At 38.9% G+C, this 20,304-nt stretch overlaps 1 pseudogene; it reads left to right on the forward strand.

The window, feature by feature from the left end:
• Window positions 1–2,135: 2,135 nt before the first annotated feature.
• Window positions 2,136–5,470, forward strand: LOC125387591 (spatacsin-like; annotated as a pseudogene).
• The last annotated feature ends 14,834 nt before the right edge of the window (window positions 5,471–20,304 follow it).

Here is a 20,304-nt window from a genome sequence, read left to right on the forward strand (position 1 = left end):
TTAGACTCTCAAAGAGGCGATAATGAGTGCTTGTTGCACTGAGCATGTGGACTTAGTATTTAATGAATGAATTTATTTGCCAGTCCACTGGACATGAATGACACTTCAACTTTACTGCAGTCTAATCGTATTTGAACATTGCAAATATTCCAATTGACAGAATATAGCTTTTAAAAACACCTAATAAGTGAAATATCCCCAGATATACAAAGTCAATTCAGAAACACAAGAAACAAAATAAATCAAGGCACTATGGCCAATCTAAGAAAAATATCAGTTTCACAGTAATGGATTGCAATAAAATTTAATTAGATGAAATCCCAATGAAAGAATTCAGAAGAGTAATTATCACAGGGCCCTGCCCCTAAATGAAGAAATCAAGATAATTCCACCACAAAAACAGGTTTAAACAATATGTATCTATAAACCCAGGCTTACAGAAAGTACTAGAAGGAAAACCCCCAAATCAAGGAAGCTAACTGCACCCACAAAAACACAGGCATCTGATAAACAAACCCCCATTAACATAACCCAAAGAAGGGAAATGCCTAAAGACTACTACTGAAAAATAACAGGAATTAATCATTGATCATTAATATCACTTATTATCAATGGACTCAATTCACCTATAAAAAGACACAGGCTAAGAGAATGGATATAAAACAGGATCTAGCCTTCTTCTGTATTAAAAAAAATGCCTCAGCCTCAAAGACAGACACTACCTCAGAATAGTAAAGGGTTGGGAAAAGGTTTTCCAAAAAAAAAATGGACCTAAGAAACAAGCAGGTGTAGCTATCCTATTATCTAACAAAATTGATTTCAAACTAAAATCTGTCAGAAGAGATGGAGGACACTTTATACTCATAACAGGAGTAATTCATCAAGATGCAGTCTCAATCCTGAACATCTATGCCCCTAACACAAGAGTATCTACATATGTAAAATAAACATTACTAAAACTTAAATCACACATCAAACCCCCACACAATAGTAGTAGGAGAAACCAACACTCCACTCTCACCAATAGACAGGTCAACGAGATAGATAAATAAGAGAACTAACAGATGTCATAGGACCAAACTAGTTCCTCTGAATGGGGTTGACAGTTACATGGCTGGGGCAGACTGCGGGGCCCACTGGCAGTGGCACCAGGATTTATCTCTGTGGCATGTACTGGATTTTTGGGATCTTATTCGTTTTGGATGTATACCTTGCTCAATAGTAGGGAAGGCCTTGGAACTTCCACAAGGCAATGTGACTTACCCTCTCCGAGGATTAGATGGGGGTGCGGTGAGAGGTTGTATGAAGGGAATGGGAGGAGGGGAGAGAGTGAAAACTTGAATTGGTATTTTTTTTAATCTAATAAATTTTTTAAAGACAGAAAAGTGCTGAACATAGTAGTGGGTGCCTGAAACCAGACATATTTGATGGTTAAGTTAGGAGGATGGAAAGTTTGAGGCTAGCCTGGGCTATAATGTGAGATCCTGTCTCAAAAAAGCAGCACATGGATTAGAGAGATGAGCACACACTGTACTCTTGGGGGACCAGGATTTGGCTCCCTGTACCCACATTGGGTGACTCATAGCCACTTGTAGCTTGAACTGCTGTGGCTCCAATACTTCTGGACCTCACGGGCACCAGCACTCATGCATACACCCCACATGACACTCAACACACACATAGTTAAAATAAAGAAAGTCATTTGAACAGTAAAATGTCAACCACAAAAACAGCCAAAGCAAGGACGAGTGAGATGAATCAACGGGTAATGGCACTTGCCACCAAACTTGACAACCTGAGTTTGATTTCTGGAACCTTCAAGGTGGAAGGAGATAACAAACTCCCAGAATGTGTCCTCTGACCTCTGCACATGCTCCATAGCATACATGCACATACATACATGCAAACATTGAGGGCTAGAGAGTTGGCTCAGTGATTAAGAGTGCTTGTTGCTCTTGCCGAGAACTGGAGTTCAGTGCTCCCAACTGCCTATTATTGCAGCTCTGGGCACCCGTTGTCCCCTTCCAGCTTCTGTGGGCATCAGCACACACGTGCTCAGACACACAGAGAATCAAACAAGAGAGAGAAGAAAAAGGAAGGGAAAGAAAGGAAAGCGAGCAGCCGGCGGGCATATGATGCACGATAGTGCGGCTCCTGCACCTGCTTCCAGCGTCACTGAAAGTGTCGGTGCTGCCACAGCTCAGGCTGTCCCATCCACTGAGGTTCCTCCCTATCTCCCGACACCAGTGAAGCCAGCAGTCCGAGCTCAGACCCTGGCTGACTGCCCGTCACAAGAACACTCTGCTGGGCAGGCATCCACTTCCCCCTCTCTGGAGAAGCAAGATTTTTAGATTGAACTTCAGCTAGTTAATGGAGTCTCATCCCCTTTGTGGCCTTTGACTGCCACATTCTTCAGGACAGTATATGATGGTCCCTTGCTTAGTCATCAGTTTGTGTCACATTTGGAAGCTCTCTGAGTGACCTGAACTAAGAAATAGTGACCTCTTCTGAGAAAGAATGCCCATCTGTGGCCTTTGTGCATCTGTACAATCCAGGCCCAGTTCTTTCCTTTTGAAACATTCTTATCCGATGACAGGGTACCAGTGCTGTCCTCTGTCTATGTGTTTGGATTGTCACCTCTGTGTAGGACAGGGCTGCAGCTGGAGCAATGGGACACATTCAGGCCTCTGTAGAGGGTTATCTATGGAGCATTGGGGACCTGTCCATTATCTGGAGAACTATGTTGACAAGATAGAAGAGCCACACCCTCATCTGAGCCTTCCAAGTTTTCATTAAGGATTCTCCACGTCTATTGATTGTGGAGATGTACAAACTGTATGTTCTTCAAGAATTATGAGAAAGCTAAAGTTAAGCTTGTAGAGATCCAGAAAAGCCTTGAGATGCTTGACACAGCTACTACGAGGGTCCTTCTGTCCTACGTGCCACGTAGCTGAAGGATCAGGAGTGTTTCCTTCTGAAACTTATGCCACAGCAGTGTGGGATGCAGTATGATCTGGGGAAGCTCCTCCAGCTGCTTGTCGGAACTGAGCATCTCTTCCCCAGTAGCCTAGATGTGCAGAAGCTGTGTGTGCTCAGCCAGATCTTGAAGGATACTCCTAGCCATCAGCCCTGCATTTATTACCAGCTACTGCCTGAGAATTTTCAGCGTGAGTGTAGGTCTTTTTTGGAAAAGCTCATGACAGATGGACAGTTTTCTGTGGCCAGGAGAGTGGCAGAGTTAGCAGCATTGCCTGCGGACAGTTTGGTGATTAAACAACTAAACCAAGAAATGGAGACCCTTAAACGCACTCAGAAGTGGTCCCTCAAACACACAAGAATTGACTTCTGGAAAAAATGCCATGAAAACTTTAAGAAAAACTCCATTTCGAACAGAGCAGCCTCTTCCTTTTCCTCCAGCCAGGTCCCTGTGGTTAGTGAGTATCCAGCTGAGTCAAGCAGCCTGGAGGAGCGCCACCTGCTGCCCACGCTGGTGGGGCACTGGCTTGCTTGCTCGGGAAGAGCCTGTTCCCTGGAAAGAGCTACAACAGCTGGAGAACAGACTTGAATCTGCCACATCACCCAGCATGCCCATGGAGGGGGCGCAGAGGAAACTCAACCCAGCCCCTCTCAACAAATGTGAGCTGGTGCTGAACTTTCCTTTGATATCTTAGCTGATGAGTTTTCCTTCTCCGAGCTTGCAGCTTTGAACACACCCAAATACTTAGACCTTAATGCTCGTCCATTCAAAGGGATGTGTGAGAACAGACTGAATTGGAAGGAGCGGGAATCACTGAATGTTCTGATCGGACACCTTCTGGATGGTGGCTGTGTGCATAAAGCAAGCAGAATGTGCCGGTATTTCCACTTTGGTAGTCAGGATGTAGCACTGGTGCTGCACTGTGGAACCTTGGCTTCCACAGAGCCCGGCGTGGAAGACCTGCACTCAGACATCTGAGCTCTCCTCCCAAGTACTGTGCTGCCTGAGGACAAAGAGAGCCCTAGTGTCCCTCTTCGGAAAGTCCATTGCACTTCACTTTAGATAGTAAGTCATTTATGATGGTGCCATCCACTGATGAAGTAGCAAAGAGTCTCCGAGCTCTCACAAGCAAGTGCCTCCATGGGAAGAACTACTGTCGGCAGGTCTTCTGTCTCTATGAACTTTCCCAGGAGTTGGGCTGCTCCTATGCTGATGTTGCGGCCAGAGACAGCGAAGCCATGCTATGAACAATCTTGGCTTCTCAGCGGTCTGACTGATGCAGACATGCCCAGGCCTTTATCAGCACCCAGGACCTTGAGTCAACACCGTGGCTGAACTAGTGGCTGAAGAGGTGACAGGAGAGCTGCTGAGCCCATCAGAGGGAACGGGAGAAAAGCAGTCACTCAACCCAGCAGAGGAAAGCCAAACACTTCTTCAGCTAACTGCTGTGCGTGAAGACCGCACACTGGTAGGCACACAATTGCTGGACAGGATTCCCTCTGTCCCCCCATGGGGAGCTTCCCTGCACCATAGAGCTTCTGATCCTGGCCCATCACTTCTTCACCTTTGCATGCCACATGGAGGGCATCAGTCCTACAGGCTGTTTGGATGCTTGCCGAAAACCACTTAGTTCCCAAGGAGGAGTATGGGCTTGTGGTGGTACACCTCCTCACCGCTATTGGAAGGTACAGTGAGATGACATACATATTTGACTGGCTGCATCAAAAGCACTGTTTTGAAATTATGATAAGGAAGAAGCTAGATCCAAGTGGCACCCTGAAGACAGCCTTGCTAGACCACATCATATGTTGCCACCCCGGAGACAGAGAAAAGCACAATATGATTGCCCTGTGCTTCAGCATGTGCCGGGAGATAGGGGAGAATCAGTCATGAGGCAGCAGCCTGTATCCAACAAAAGCTGATTGAGTCTCAGTCATGGGAGAAAAGCCTCAAGGATGGAGTCCAACTCAAACAGCTCCTGCTTAAAGCCCTGACTCTGATGCTAGATGCAGCGAAGAATTACGCCAAGGACTCCTGTGTGTGACAAGCCCTACATTGTAATGGGCTCACCAAGCTGATAACACTGCAGATTCACTTTCTGAACAGTGGTCAGAACACAACACTTACCAACTTGGGCCATCAGAAGCTAATGGACTGTATCATGGCTCTATCTAGGTCCTACCAAGCCTATGACTTTGTTCCTGAGGGGGCTGAAGTTGTTTACCAAAAAGTGATTCTTAAAGAATTAAGTGTCTTGGAAGAATTTAAACAGCAAAAGTTACTAAGACCCAATATATTTGAAGACATTTCCAAAAAAGTATAAACAACACCAATCTACCAACAGAGTCACAGAAAACCTGAAGAAATTACTTTCATATTGTGAAAACATCTACCTGCATTACAGTTGACATATGAACACAAATTTTTTGAAAGTGTAAATGTGCTTCTGAACCTCAAACAGGAGGCTGTCTTAAAGATATGCTTGCATCTTAGAAGATCTGAAAGATGCCTAATTGCTTTTTGTACATATATGGCAATGAAGTATTTGGAAATCTTTTAAAAAAATAAAATTAAATTTCAAAAAGAAAGAATGTTTAAAGACAAACCAGCCTCAAGCTGGAAGAATGGAAAAGAGATCCCAAACCAACAAGGTGCTGATTTAAAATAAAAAACATAGACTTCAAAACAAGTTTAGTCCGAAGAGATAAAATAAGTAAGGAAATAGTCCAGCAAGAAGATATAGCAGTTTAAATCGCACATGCCCCTCATATCAGCAGAGTCAACTTAATAAAATAAAAGCTACTGTGTTTAAAGTCAGAGATTGATGTCAACACAATGCTAGTACTTAACTTCTACACTCCCCTCTCACCAAAATATATATCCAGAACAAAACAGAGAATTGTCTGTGTTCAATGGCATTGTGAGTAAAATGGACTGAACTACAAAACATTCCATCTAAATAGCAAACATCCTTCTCAACAACCCATGGAACTTTCTAAAACTACATCCTATAATAAGATACTCTATACAAACTATGTCTTAACAAATACAGGAATTTAAATATTTCTTCCATTTGCTTCTATTGCAATTGCATAAATATAATAACCAAAAATAAATGACAGAGTATGTACACAATTGTATGGACTGAGAAACACACTACTACTACTAAATGAGCTTGGGTTAAGAAATCAAGAAAAGAAAATAACAAAAATAACAATGACAAAGGTGTCATCATACTTGATTTCAATTGATAATATAGAGGCTTGATAACAAAAACAACATCACCAGGAACAAAACAGACATGTCAGTTCATGGAACCAGATAAAAGACTCCCAAAACAAACCCATAGAGCCACAATCATTTGGTTTTTCACAAAGATGCCAAAGGCATACAAATGGTGCCATCAAACCTAGAGGTTGACATCTAAGAAAAGGGAAATAGAGCTCTATCTCTCATTCTGAACAAAGATCAATTCCAATGGATCAAAAGCCTTAATGCAAGACCTGAAACTCTGAAATTGTTTGAGGAAGAAAATATAAAAAGCGCTTCAAGATACAAGCATTGGCAAAAATTTTCTGAAAAGAACTTCAATTGCTCAGGAAATGGAATTGGATTTTCATCTAGGGAATGCTTATTTTATTAAAATGTACCAAGTCCTACTAATATGAGATAAGTTATAAGTCACATGAAGTCTTGTTTATTTAATAAGTGAATAAGGTGAAGATATTCCTAAAGCTATTAGTGTTTCCCCCTACTCAGATTTGGGGTATGTTGAGCATGATGATTTTGGTTTCTGTCTCTTAGATAGTGAATGCACCAAATGGGATAAACCACTTCTGCATCAGCAGTTAGCCCCTCACACCATGTCTGAATAAGGCGACTTATGTATTAAAACCTGAAGAAATATAATTAGTTTAGACCATTCTCTCCAATCTCCTAAAAAAATCCAAACAAAATGAATAAAATCAATGAAAGCAAAAATATTAGCAGGGGAGGGAGCCGACTCTCAAAAATGCCAAACCTAGGAGTGAAGCCAAGTTCATGCAAAGGCTGATTTAACAACTCTCACAAAGATGCCAAGAATCCACTTTTCTTCCTTCATCTTTCTGTGAAGCATGCCCCCCGCCTTACTAATCCCCTAGTCATGATGAGTGTATCAATTAATCACATACCTTTAATAAACCACCACAAAACTAAGTGACTTAAAAGGCACTGATTAGTTATTTCTCAGAATAATGCTTGTTGGCTGAGATTTCTCTCCTGCACTCATTTACCGTGTGGCTTCATAAAGCAAGGAGTCAGCTGGGCTAGAAAGGACAAGGTGGTCCAACTCCTCCGTCTGATGTTTGAGGCTGACTGTTGTCTGAAGCATCACTGCTTTCTTCCTTTCCACGTATCACCCTCATCTGTCCAGAAGGACTTCCTCACATCATAGTCTTAGGGCAGCATTCCAAAGTCTGAAGATAGATGCTGCAAATCTTCAGTCTCTGTGATGCAGAGTGTAATCTCTTTCATTTTAAATTGCTCAAAATATGCATATAAAACACACCAGTTTTGGAGCAAAATGTGAGAAAGAGGTTCCAGAACTTGGTGAAACAAAGAGGTACATGGTCCAAGAGCTTGGTTTACTTTTATATTTCCAGAATGTTCAATGCTTCATTTCAAAATTTTATATTTTTACACAACTCCATAGCATGCAATAAATGACAAGGTGTATTTTGGTAGTTTCCTACTCAAAACAATGAGTTGTTCCTTTCCCAGATGCTCTGGCAAATATCTGGTCAATCTGCAGACACAAGGCAGTTCAGTTCTAACCTCCGACTAGGATTTGAATTAATAGCACAAAATCTAAGGCTGGGATGATCGCTCAACAGGTAAATCACTTGCTGCACATTTGTGAGGACTAGGATTCAGAGCCACCTGTGGGAGTGATGTCCTACTATAACTCTAGCCAAGAAAGATAGAGACTGGGGGAGCTCCACAGAGCAATCATCAGCTATCTCTCAGTCAGACTGGGAGACCTTGCCTAAGGACAAAGTTAGAAGAGCAATTAACAATGATGACTGGTAACAACTTTGTCCTTCCATACCCATGGTCATATAAGTCATACATCAAGACATTTTCAAATACATTGCTGAAGCATCAGGTAAGTGGTGTACAGGAAAGCAGGGACTCTATGGTAGCTCTTTGGGATTTGTTGTGATTTAGGGAATCTCCTCACACATTACATAAAATTTTCCTTATAGTCACAATGATGTCATGCAGAAGTTGACAATAAAGAATGTAAAGAGAATTAAAGATGACTTTAGAATTTGGCTCTAACCTGCAAGATTCCAACCTCTTACATGACTGAAATATTATGTGTCAACCAGACTTTTAGATGCAGCATTTTCCCAAGATGCTTCATAATCAAATAATGAGCAAAATATTTTTCACTTGCAAAACAGCTTTCAATTGATACATACTGCCATCAGTAACAACCTATCATCACTGAAAGATCAGTTAAAAACAAAACCAGGTTATGAAGTAACAAAACGATCCTGTCTATGTCCCACAGAACAAACTCTCATAGTCGGAAATCTAGAAAAACATGTTCCTCTCTGGTATCTAAGAAGTCTTTATAAGCACAGGTCTGAGTCCCACCTCATCACATTCTCTCTCTTTCTGTCTCTGTCTCTGTCTCTGTCTCTGTCTCTCCCTCTCTCTCTCTCATATACATATATATGCAGGAAATAATGCACAAAAAACCATGCTACTGCAGTATAAACCTAAAATTTTGACCTAGATTTTTACAGCAGAAAACATTTCAAAATGCACATACAGCACTGAAGCAAAGCTCTAACAATAAGCTTGGAATAGATGCAGACTTTTTAACTACACATGGCAGTAACAGGAACCACAAAATTTATACTGAATTTAGTAAACAACAACAAATTAAACTAATATAGGAAAGGTTGACACCCCACTTACCTCTGCTGAGAAACTTATTTGTTCTCTCATTCTCCAATGTCAAAGTTTACTTCTTTTATTTTTCTGACATTGTGTCCCTCCGGATTTGATTATTGAGCTTTGAAATCTGCTTTTAAAGTGGTTTTAGGGCTGAGAGATTTTCCTTTTTGATCATGATTACTAGGAAGATACAGATATGTCTTGGTAGCTTTATCCTCAGGCCCTTTTCTTCCCAGTAGTGTGTACCACTCAAAATTTTGAGAGCAGCTTGCATTAGTACAAGCGTGCAAGGCCTCTCACTGCCTCAGAGACACTCAGGCAATTTATGATCATTTGTTGCAATGAGGCCCTGCCTTTCTCTTATACAGAAGAAAATAGCATCACCTACTCAATTGCATCTCAAGGACTCAGCTAATGCAACCTTGATGATGTTCTCTGTATAGAAATATCTACAAAGGCTTAGGGAGCTCAGATCAAGTATTTTCACTGACAGCCACCAAAGGTTTCCAACCCCCTGCCTGCTACAGCTATGGGACTTTCCAGCAAGAAGAAACAGGCAATTTAAAATGTCTCCTAATGTTACTGCCAATATTGAACTAGAGATTGTCTTTCAAATAATCCTTTATTTTTTTAAGAGCATCACAAAGGACCTGTAACCCTCAATGACAATCAGGGACATAAGCTCAAAGCTTGCTTACTCTATACATTTTCCTTAATGGGCCCCACAGTATACCATGCAGAATCACTTTCCCACTGTTGAGAATAAAGAAAAGGTTCTTGTTCCAATATGTCAATCTTTTTCAGAGGATGAGGACAAAGCAAAGTTGCTAAGAGGAAAGAAATGGGTCAAAGTTGATGGCAAACCATGAGTGGTTGCTATAACAATGAAGTCTGGAGAGGGAAGAACATGTTCCTTCAGGCCTCTTGGTGAAGAGCACTAATAAAGCTGCCAGGTCGGTCCTTTGGTAACTCTTTTATACAGAGCTGTCTGTAGCTCTGTGAACACTTTCAGATTTGCAAGTGAAGAAAGTGGTAAAATGATGTGACAATTTTACCCCAAGTATTTCTTCATAGCATTTTTATTCCAATGACAATAAAAACTATTCAGTCAGTTTTTACAACCTAGAAGCTTAAGGCCTTCATAGGTAGACTGAGTGGCTAATATTGTGAAGACGGTATAGTTTATTCCTTTGGGGTTTTGATAACTTACAGGCAATAATTAGGAAGAGTGTAGAGCCATTGGAGAAGAGCCTGGCTCTGCTGTGGATCATTAGTTATATAGGATTTCCAATCCATGTAACAATGAGTCCAGTTAAGTGGTTCTATTCACCTTAACCATTAACTCTGTTCAATACAATTGAGAGAAATTATTCTCTTCATACATTCTCAAAAATAGACCAGGCATAATTGGCAGGGCTCTAATCCCAGCACACTGAAGGCAGAGGCAGGCTAGTCTCACTGAATTTTAGGCAAATCTGGTATATATGACAAGTTACAGAGAATCAGAGTTACATAATGAGAACTCACTTCAAGAAATAAGTAAACAAATAGGTCTCAAAAATTAAAAGGTCAAAATAATATTATCTCCAAATTTTTTTTACAAATTAAATCCACAGCCCTTTCAAAATGACACTAATATAAATAATGGTAAAGTTAAGGTGTTAAAGAAAGGGAAGTTATATCACTACATCAATGAATAATGGTAGTCTTTTAAAAAATATTTTCAAACAGAAAAAAATGCATGTTGGGTATATTTGAGCTTTATCTGTGTTTTATAATGCAAGATAAAAATATCAGTCTTGTGTGTGAGTGTCTGGATTTGGGACAGGAAATGGAATGTAATGATTTGAGTGAGATGTCTCCTATAATATCTGACCTTTCTGGAAAAAGTACATCACTTGGCAGTGGGTTTTGAGATTTCCATTCCCCCTGCCATTCCCAGTGTGTACTTCCCTTCCTGCATCTCTGCCTCCCTCCCTGTCTTTCTCTCTTTCTGCTTCTACTCACAATTGAAGATGAGAGGTCTCAGCTTGCTCCTCCAGCTGTCATAAGTGCCTTCATGCCTGGTGCTTTGTCGTCACGATGAATTCTTATCCTTCTGGAACCATAAGCCCAAAGAGTTCTTCCTTCTCTGAATTGTCTTAGTCTTAATTTGATTACAGCAATAGAAAAGTAACTAATACAGCAACCAACCAACCAACAAACGAATAAAAAATATGATTACAGAAGAAAAGAGGACAGGGAAAAAATGTCCATTCCTAAGGAACAACCCCAGTGACATGCTCCCTCCAATGAGCACTTACCTCCCAAGTTAATCCCAATTCCCACTAGTGCATGAAGCTGTGACTAGTTTTCCTTATTCCTGCTTTAGTTATTTGTTACTTTTCTCACTGATGAAAGCAGCTTCAGGAAAGGAGTATTTCCTTTTATTCATGGTCTAAAAGGGGATACATTCTATCATGCTGGAGATGGTGTGACAATGTGAGATGGAAGCTTACAATAACAGAGAGACATGAATAACAATAGTCAGCACACTTTCTCCATTGTATTAGGTCTGGGACCCAGTGCATGAGTGCATGAAATGATGCTGCCCACATTTTGAGTAAATCTTCTTCTCTCTCTAGTAAAAACCCTTCTGGGAACACTCTTATCAACAAACCTGGAAGCTTGATTCCATGGTGATTCTAAATCATAAATCAACAAACCAATTTGTTACAGTAAGCCAATCTATTAATAGTTGATGATAGAATGGAAGATTAGATAAATATGATAGGTAGATAGATAGATAGATAGATAGATAGATAGATAGATAGATGATAGATAAATAAGACAGATAGATAGATGATAGATATAGATAGAGGATAGATAGACACATGATAGATAGATAGATAGATAGATAGATAGATAGATAGATAGATAGATAGATAGATAGATAATACAAAGATTACAGCTACCACTATGTGTGTGTATCTGGACATACATATACTGCTAGACAGATAATACATAGATGACAGCTACCACTATGTGTGTGTGTGTATCTGAACAGACATATGCTATTTATTCTATATATCTAAAAAACCACGATTGATACCATTTTAATTACAGAAGTCTTCTGGACAAGGACTAAAGAGAAGACTTAACAAGCATCAGACTGAGCTTCAGGAATCCAGTCAAAGAGAGGGAGGAGGGATTATATGAGCAAGGGAGGTCAAGATCATGATGGGAAAATCTACCGAGACAGCTGAACCAAGCTCATGGGAACTCATGAAATCTAAACCAACAACTGTGGAGCCTGCATGGGACCAAATCAGGCCCTCAGCATATGGGAGGTAGTTCTGTAACTTGTTCTATCTTGGGGGCCCATGTCAGTGAGACCAGAATCTATTCCTGGTATATGAGCTAGCTTTATGAAGCCCATTTCACTGGGTGGGATGCCCTGCTCAGCCTTGATGAAGTGAGGAGGGGCTTGGTCCTGCCTCAACTTCATGTGCCAGGCTTTGATGACTACCCTTGAGAGGTCATACCCTTACCCTTTAACAAGTGTGGATAGGGGGTAGGTAGAAGGTGAAAGGAGAGTTGGTAGGGAGAACTGTGGTTGGAAATAAAAATGAGTAACAAATAAATAAATAAATAAATAAATAAATAAATAAATAAATAGGCTGAGGACAAAAATGGAAGAAAAGAATAAACAAAGCATGATTTTACTAAAAGCAAAGAAGGTGACATTTCATAGAACATAGACCATAATAGTGAAAAATACTATGCCTTAGGAAAGAACTGAAAAGATCTTCATTGACCGTTTATTAATTAGTGTTGAAAACCAACTTTAGGGTTCTTAGTAATTTGACAAAAGTGAGTCAAGATTACTGTTTTTCTGATCGTTTTGACTAATTTCTGATTCAGTTACTAGGTTTGTCAGAGATGACAAACATGGGAAAAATTAATCATCCACAGACTAGGGCATATGGGTATCATTTAAAAGGAAAATTGGAGGATAGAGGAATAAGAATGTAGATAAATTATATTTTAGTTCCCATGAGAACTGAGCACGGGGGAACAATGGCAAGAGAAATACATGCAATGCTGAAAATAGCCCAACAGTGGAAAACCCAAAGGTATACAATTGTGAGATATTAGGACTGTAATGAAAAATGAAAAGAATGGGAACTCTTGGTAGAAGAATTCTTTGCAAAAAAAAAAAAAGTGCAAACACCTGGGAGTAAAGACACCTATAATTGTCATTGTAGTCAATACCACTTTCTTTCCTAACACACAGCTTTATTTTGTTTTTTTTTTTTTATCTATGACTTGTTTATTTTACACATTTTCTAACATTTTTCTTTCTTCACAAAACATAAATATTTCACTATTTTATTTGGTCTTTTGCATTATAAATGTTTAAGCTATTTGTAAATAAATGTAGAGAAATTATTTCCACTATGACATTGAAAATATAAAACCAGACTCTAGAGATTTATTCAAAGTCTTGAGTATAAGTAAATTTGTTCACTGAAATAAATACTTGGAAAAATATGAGCATGATCTTCTTTGTGTTTTTCAACAATTTTGACATATATTATATATATATACATATATAAATATTTTAGAGCTTAATAGCTGACCTAAAGGTAAATAAAGCAGGGTAGAGAATAAAGAGAACTCTTGCACTGAATATTAAAAAAAATAAGCTCCACTTCTATAGATGGGTTAAAATATGCTCTCACAGTAACTTATATAATTTTCCTTAAAATTCATCTCTTTAAAGAACTATTACGTATAACTATTTATTTTCTATTATTTTGAGAAAGCATTGCTTAAATGGATGTAGTTTTATATCACAATATGTTTAAGTTGAATAGATTTAATTTTAGGGCAAGTCAAATGTGTAGTTGTCAAGCATTTAAGACTGAAATATATTGCCTTAACAAATGTTTTTTTTTTGATGGAAGACTCAGCTTTAATTCATTGCACTCATATGAAAGCGAATACCTGTCTGTAACTACAGTAAAAAGGAATGTCATACCTTCTCATGGTTTTGGCAAATAATGCATGCAAGTAGTTGATATACATCACAAACATACATACAGATAAATTACATTACATACAAAAATATATTTAAAATAAGTAATTGATGTTCATATTTGTCTAGTCATTTATAATCAATTATAAATTGATACACAATGCATTCTTAAATAAATTCTTAGACAGTAAATGGAGTAAATATAGATAATATAGTTAATTAATTTCAATATATATGCCAAATCTTTTTTTCCCTTATTTATTTATTTATAAGAATTTCCACTTTCTCCCCTCCTCCCAATACCGTTCCACTCCCCCCACATTCTCTTCCCTCTCCAATCCCAAGAGCAGTCAGGGTTTCCTGCCCTGTGGGAAGTCCAAGTTCCTCCCCCCTCCCTCCAGGTCCAGGAAGGTGAGCATCCAAACAGACCAGGATCCCAGAAAGCCAGTCCATGCAGACGAAACAAGACCCAGTGCCATTGTCAATGGCTTCTCAGTCAGCCCCCATGTCAGCCACATTCAGAGAATCCGGTTTGATCACATGCTCGTTCAGTCCCAGTCCAGCTGGCCTTGGTGAAAGGTATATTCTTTCCTATTTGGGTGGAGTGTTCTATAGATGTCTGTTAAGTCCATTTGATTCAATACCTCCAATATTCTCTTATTTCTCTGTTAGGTTTCTGTCTGATTGACCTGTCCATTGGTGAGAGAGGTGTGTTGAAGTCTCCTACTATTAGTGTGTGTGGTTTGATGACTGCCTTGAGTTCTAAAAGTTTTTCTTTTACATAAGTGGGTGCTTTTATATTAGGGGCATAGATATTCAGGATTGAGACTTCTTCCTGATGAACTGTTCCTGTTATGAGTATGAAATGTCCATCTCCATCTCTTCTGATTGATTTTAGTTTGAAGTCGATTTTGTTAGATATTAGAATGGCCACACCCGCTTGTTTCTTAAGTCCATTTGCTTGGAAAACCTTTTCCCAACCCTTTACTCTGAGTAGGTGTCTGTCTTTGTGGTTGAGGTGTGTTTCTTGTAAACAGCAGAATTTTGGATCCTGTTTTCGTATCAAATCTCTAATTCTGTGCCTTTTAATAGGTGAATTGAGTCCATTGATATTAAGTAATATTAATGACCAATGGTTGTTGACTCCAGTCATTTTTTGGGGGGAGGGGTAGTAGAGTGTATATGTTTTCCTTCTTTGAGTTGTGCTTGTGAAGAGTTGCTAGATGTCTGAGTTATTGTAGGCAGTGTTGGGAATGTTGGATTCCTTGGGTTGTGATTTTCCTTCTAATATTCTCTGTAAGGCTGGATTTGTAGCTATGTATTGTTTAAATTTGTTTTTATCCTGGAATATTTTGTTTTCTCCATTGATAGTGAACAATAGCTTGGCTGGGTATAGTAGTCTGGGCTTGCATCCATAGTCTCTTAGTTTTGGCAGTACCTTTATCCAGGACCTCCTGGCTTTCATGGTTTCCATAGAGAATTCTGGTGTAAGTCTAATAGGTTTACCTTTATAAGTTACTTGACCTTTTTCCTTTGCAGCTCTTAAAATTCTTTCCTTAATCTGTATGTTTTGTGTTTTGATTATTATATGGCAAGGGGATTTTTTTTTGATCCAGTCTATTCGGTGTTCTGTATGCTTCTTGAACCTTCATAGGAATATCGTTCTTTAGGTTGGGAAAGTTTTCTTCTATAATTTTGTTGACTATATTTTCTAGACCTTTGATCTGCAATTCTTCTCTTTCTACCCCTATTATTCTTAGATTTGGTTTTTTTTTATTTTGTCCCAGATTTCCTGAATGTTTTGTGATAAGAATTTGTTGGATTTGCTGTTTTCTTTGTTCAGAGCATTTATTTTTTCTATGATGTTTTCATAATCTGAGATTCATTCTTCTATCTCTTGTATTCTATTGGTTATGCTTGTTCCTGAAGTCTCTGTTTGTTTAACTAGATCTTCCATATCCAGCCGGCCTTGACTTGTGTCTTCTTCATTGCCTCCATTTCAGTTTTCAATTCTTGAACTAATTCCATTACCTGTTTGATTGTTTTTTCTTGGTTTCCCAGGGTATCGTTTATGAATTTACTCATTTCTTCAAACATTTTGTTATATTTCTCTTCCATTTCTTTTCTCATTTCTTCAATCTTTCTGTTATATTTCTCTTCTATTTCTTTAAGTGAGTTATTCATACCCTGTTTAAGAGACTCTATTGCTTTCATAATGACACTGTTTTCCACTTCTTCCGGAATGGGGTGTTCAAGTCCTTCTGTAGTAAGATTGCTTGGATCTGGTGTTTTCATGTTGTTTTTCAGATTGTTGGAGGAATTCTTGCCTTGGCGCCTGCCCATCTCTTCCTTCAGATGCTCTTCAATGGCTCTTCCCTCCGCTGGGTCTTCTGCTACAGGATCAGTGCCCCTTGCTGTCCAGGAATCTCCTTGCCTGCAGTCCTACCTTGCTGCAGGCAGACTATTTAAAACAAAGGAACTCCCTCCTGCCCATTTGTACTCACCACCTGGCCCGGCGGTGCTCACACAGGCTGGTTTGGAGGATTTCATGCCCCGAAAAAGGGAGAGAGGAAGGGAAGGGGTTCCTGGCTGAAAGCGGGGATGGGGTAGAAGGAGAGAGGGTTTAGCTGGGGGAAGCCACCCCTTCGGAATACCTAGAGAGATAAGGATGGCAGGAAAACTGTGTGTTCTCTTATGAGGCTTGTGTGGCGGGTCAGGAGCACACTTACCCCTTCATTGTATCTTCTGCTACAGGATCAGTGCCACTTGCTGGTCAGAGATCTCCCTGTCTGCAGTCTTACCTTGCTGCAGGTAGGCTATTAAAACAAATGAACTCCCTCCTACCCGTTTGCACTCACCACCCATCCCGGCGGCGCCCACACAGGCTGGGTTGGAGGATTTTATGCCCCGAAAAAGGGAGAGAGGAAGGGAAGGGGTTCCTGGCTGAAAGCGGGGATGGGATCACAAGTTTTATTTTGAAACATAACTTATTCTAGCAAGAATTGCATTTATTCTAGACTGGGCTTATTGCTAAAATGGTTGTTAGAAATTTTAACTGATATAAACATTCTTGGTAAATGCATATGTAAAAGCCACAGTGAGCAACTGTAGGAATGAATGAGAAAGCCAGTGATTTAAACTGGTTACAAATACCTGTATGTAGGAAAACTCAGCTATGTTTGCTTGGGTTCATTAATTAGATTGTTCTAAACTCAAATAATAAATAAGAAAAAGATAAATAAATAAATAATGAGGGTTATTGTAAACGAAATTATTGGTCATTGAAGAAATGTAAATCCAAATTGATGAAAAGATTATCAGCATTTCAGGACTAGCACTTTAACAATAGAGAAGTCAGTAAGTCTCTGGTAACACTGAAGTACAGATGACAAATGATCCAGCAAAGAATAGTTAGAAGCTGGAAGTACCCCAGAAAAGAGGCTTGGTATTTTCATAAGTTTCACCTTAAGTAGCAAGCCTCACTGCTCTCTTGAATCAAAGCAATTTATCATCTGTGAACAACTGCCAACAAGAACATCACCAGGGACAAGCTGAGGTTGTGTTTGTACCAGACCTGGGTTCTCATATAAAAGTATTGAATTTGTCTGGACTGTAGAGACTGGCCAAGTTCAGTGTCAAGGGAAAAAGGCCGTCTTCTTAATGGTGATGTTATCTTAGCTACTGTACTCTGTCATGTATGGAGGAGTGAAAAGGAGCAATACACAGAGGCACCTGTGCAGAATTAGAATTGGTTTACAGTGGCCTCCTGAAGTTTCCTTATAGATGACTTCATTAAGACAGGGACTTGTGAAAGCTGCAAGATCATATCTTGAGTCTTCAACAACTAATGTATATGTGATTGGAAAATGCAAACATACCATGTGTGTTTGTGTGTGTGTGTTCCACAGCTTTCCTTCTGTCTATAATTGTATTAGAATTTAATTGACTACACATGCAGAGAAGCACTCCTACATTCCTAATGAACATTGTATGTGTGAAGTAGCTGGCATATTTCTATCAGAGAAAATAAATGCTCAGAGTTGGCACAGTAACTCAAGATGCTCTGAAGTGGTGGTGTATTTTAGCATTTTTCAAAGGCCATCGCCAAATGTAGCACAGGCTGCAAGAGGGGAAAGAACCAGCATTCTTCCTGAGAGGATAATGGGCTGTTCACATGCTCCACTAGAGCCTAATGTGACAAATAGGTGAGTTTGCACGCAAGCATCAAGGACGCTGGGTGAAATAAAGTGGCAGGGCTTCTATTTCTGATAGACAATGGCTTCCTGTGTTCTCTGCTCAGACAAACTCTCTTGGAGGTTAATAGCAATCAGGTTTGATGTTGTGTACTTTACTTGGAATTCAACTTTGGCATCTGTTTTGAGTTTCAGCTCTCATAGGGCATGCATGTTAGGCTCTTTAAAATAATTTCCTGACTATTCATATTCATATAAATCTCTTTTACTTAACAAATATACACACATCTTTGCACACATACAGACTTAACAGGACTAAGAGTCCAGGACTAGTTTGGTCCAGTCAGATATCTATCTTTATACTGCATTAAAATAGGAATAAAATTCTTTCATTTTCTATGATATTTAAATATCTTAAATTTGGAAATCAGCAAAAGGAGTTTGGGGGAGAAACCAAGTCTTAAACACAGCATAAATAATGTCTCCAACCTCACTGTCCAATAGAGCAGAGAGATTCCTCAAGAATACAATACAGAGTTGTTTATAGCCTCAGCATGCCGTAGCCTATAGTTTTGTAATATTTAGACATGAAAATAATAACCCACATTTATAAGCAGCAACAAAAACTAACCTACTGTCACTTAAAACTAGATTATTTATGCGTTATATTTCTGTTTGCCTATTTACGCATCCCCCAACACCAGACCCCTGCCATAGCCAGTGGTACATTAAATGCCAAAGTTCTATAACTACAACTAGGGAATCAAAACCATTTGCCATGAGCAAATAAAATATTTGTATTGAAATTTTATTAATTTTTTTAATTGATACATGGTTATTGTATGTATTTATGAAGTACAGTAAGACATTACAAAACATGGATACAAACTACAATGATTATCATTGTAGAGTAATAGATGTATCTGTCACTTTAGAAGTATATTCCTATTGTTGAGAACATTCAATATTACCCACAATAACTTTTTGAAATATGTAGTCAGTTATTGTCAAACATTGCTATTGTACTATGCTACGGAACATTTAAAATCGTACTTCCTATGTAAGTGTACCCTGGTCATATGAACCTCTCTTTAGATACATTCCTCCCACTTCACGCTTTCCTGGCTGTGTTGGCCACTGTGATAGTCTATTCAACAACAAACTCCAGGCAGGGCAGAAGTTTTACTTGATTAAAGTGAGATTGAAATGTCTTATTTCTAGTACAGGGTAGAGAGGGGTAGTTACCTTGGATAAAACAAACACCTCTTTATTTATTAACTAGAGCAACATTTTAAGCTAAAATAATGATAACAAAGGATGCTTTCCTATTATACTACCACATAGCCCACTTTACCAGAGATACAGAATAACTTTTAAATCTCAGATTGCTCAACTAAGAAAATGAAACTACCCCAAGTTTCACAACAACTCTTATAAGTATAATAATATATGTTTAATAAGTTAATTATTGTCCTAAATTTTTATATGTTCATCACTTATGTATTCTATATACAGAAAAATATTTTATAAAAATTATTAAAAGCAGAGAATATGCTCACTAACTCATCAGGTACTTACTGTGCACAGGATAGCTCCTAGAGGTCTCGGGGTCTATAAGGATGGATTAAACACAGAAATTTCTTCCTGAAGAGATTTTTAAGAAAGAAAAGATTCAAACCCTAACTACCATATCAAGTGTTTACTTTGAGAAAGATGAATTTAAGGGCATTTAAGAGGAAACCCAATTAACAAGTGTTACATCCAACAAGATTCCAATGGTTATGGTACTGGTACTGAAAGATAAAGAAGTGACTCAATCATTGGTGTAATGAGGAGAGGAAAGAGAGATGGTACAAAAATCAGAGAAATCCTATGTTGACTCCAAAAGCTGGGACAAGTGAGCCAAGTTAACAGACTCCATAGAGATGAACACTGTCATGGAATCCCAGAGTAAGTTTGGACAATGTGGAATGCATGGCATTGACTTCTACATGTTATAGATTTTCAAGTCACACAAACTAAAACTGAAAATACAGCTCTCACTGGGTGATCTATTATTTTCGTGATCTGAAACAAAATAGACAAAAAATAAATGTTGATACCATCCTTCATAAAAGTAGTGCAGAATTAACCAAATTACTATACTGTGTACAAGAGTAAAATAA

Source organism: Myodes glareolus, chromosome 8 (assembly GCF_982192425.1).
Source record: "Myodes glareolus chromosome 8, mMyoGla1.1, whole genome shotgun sequence".
Lineage (NCBI taxonomy): Eukaryota > Metazoa > Chordata > Mammalia > Rodentia > Cricetidae > Myodes > Myodes glareolus.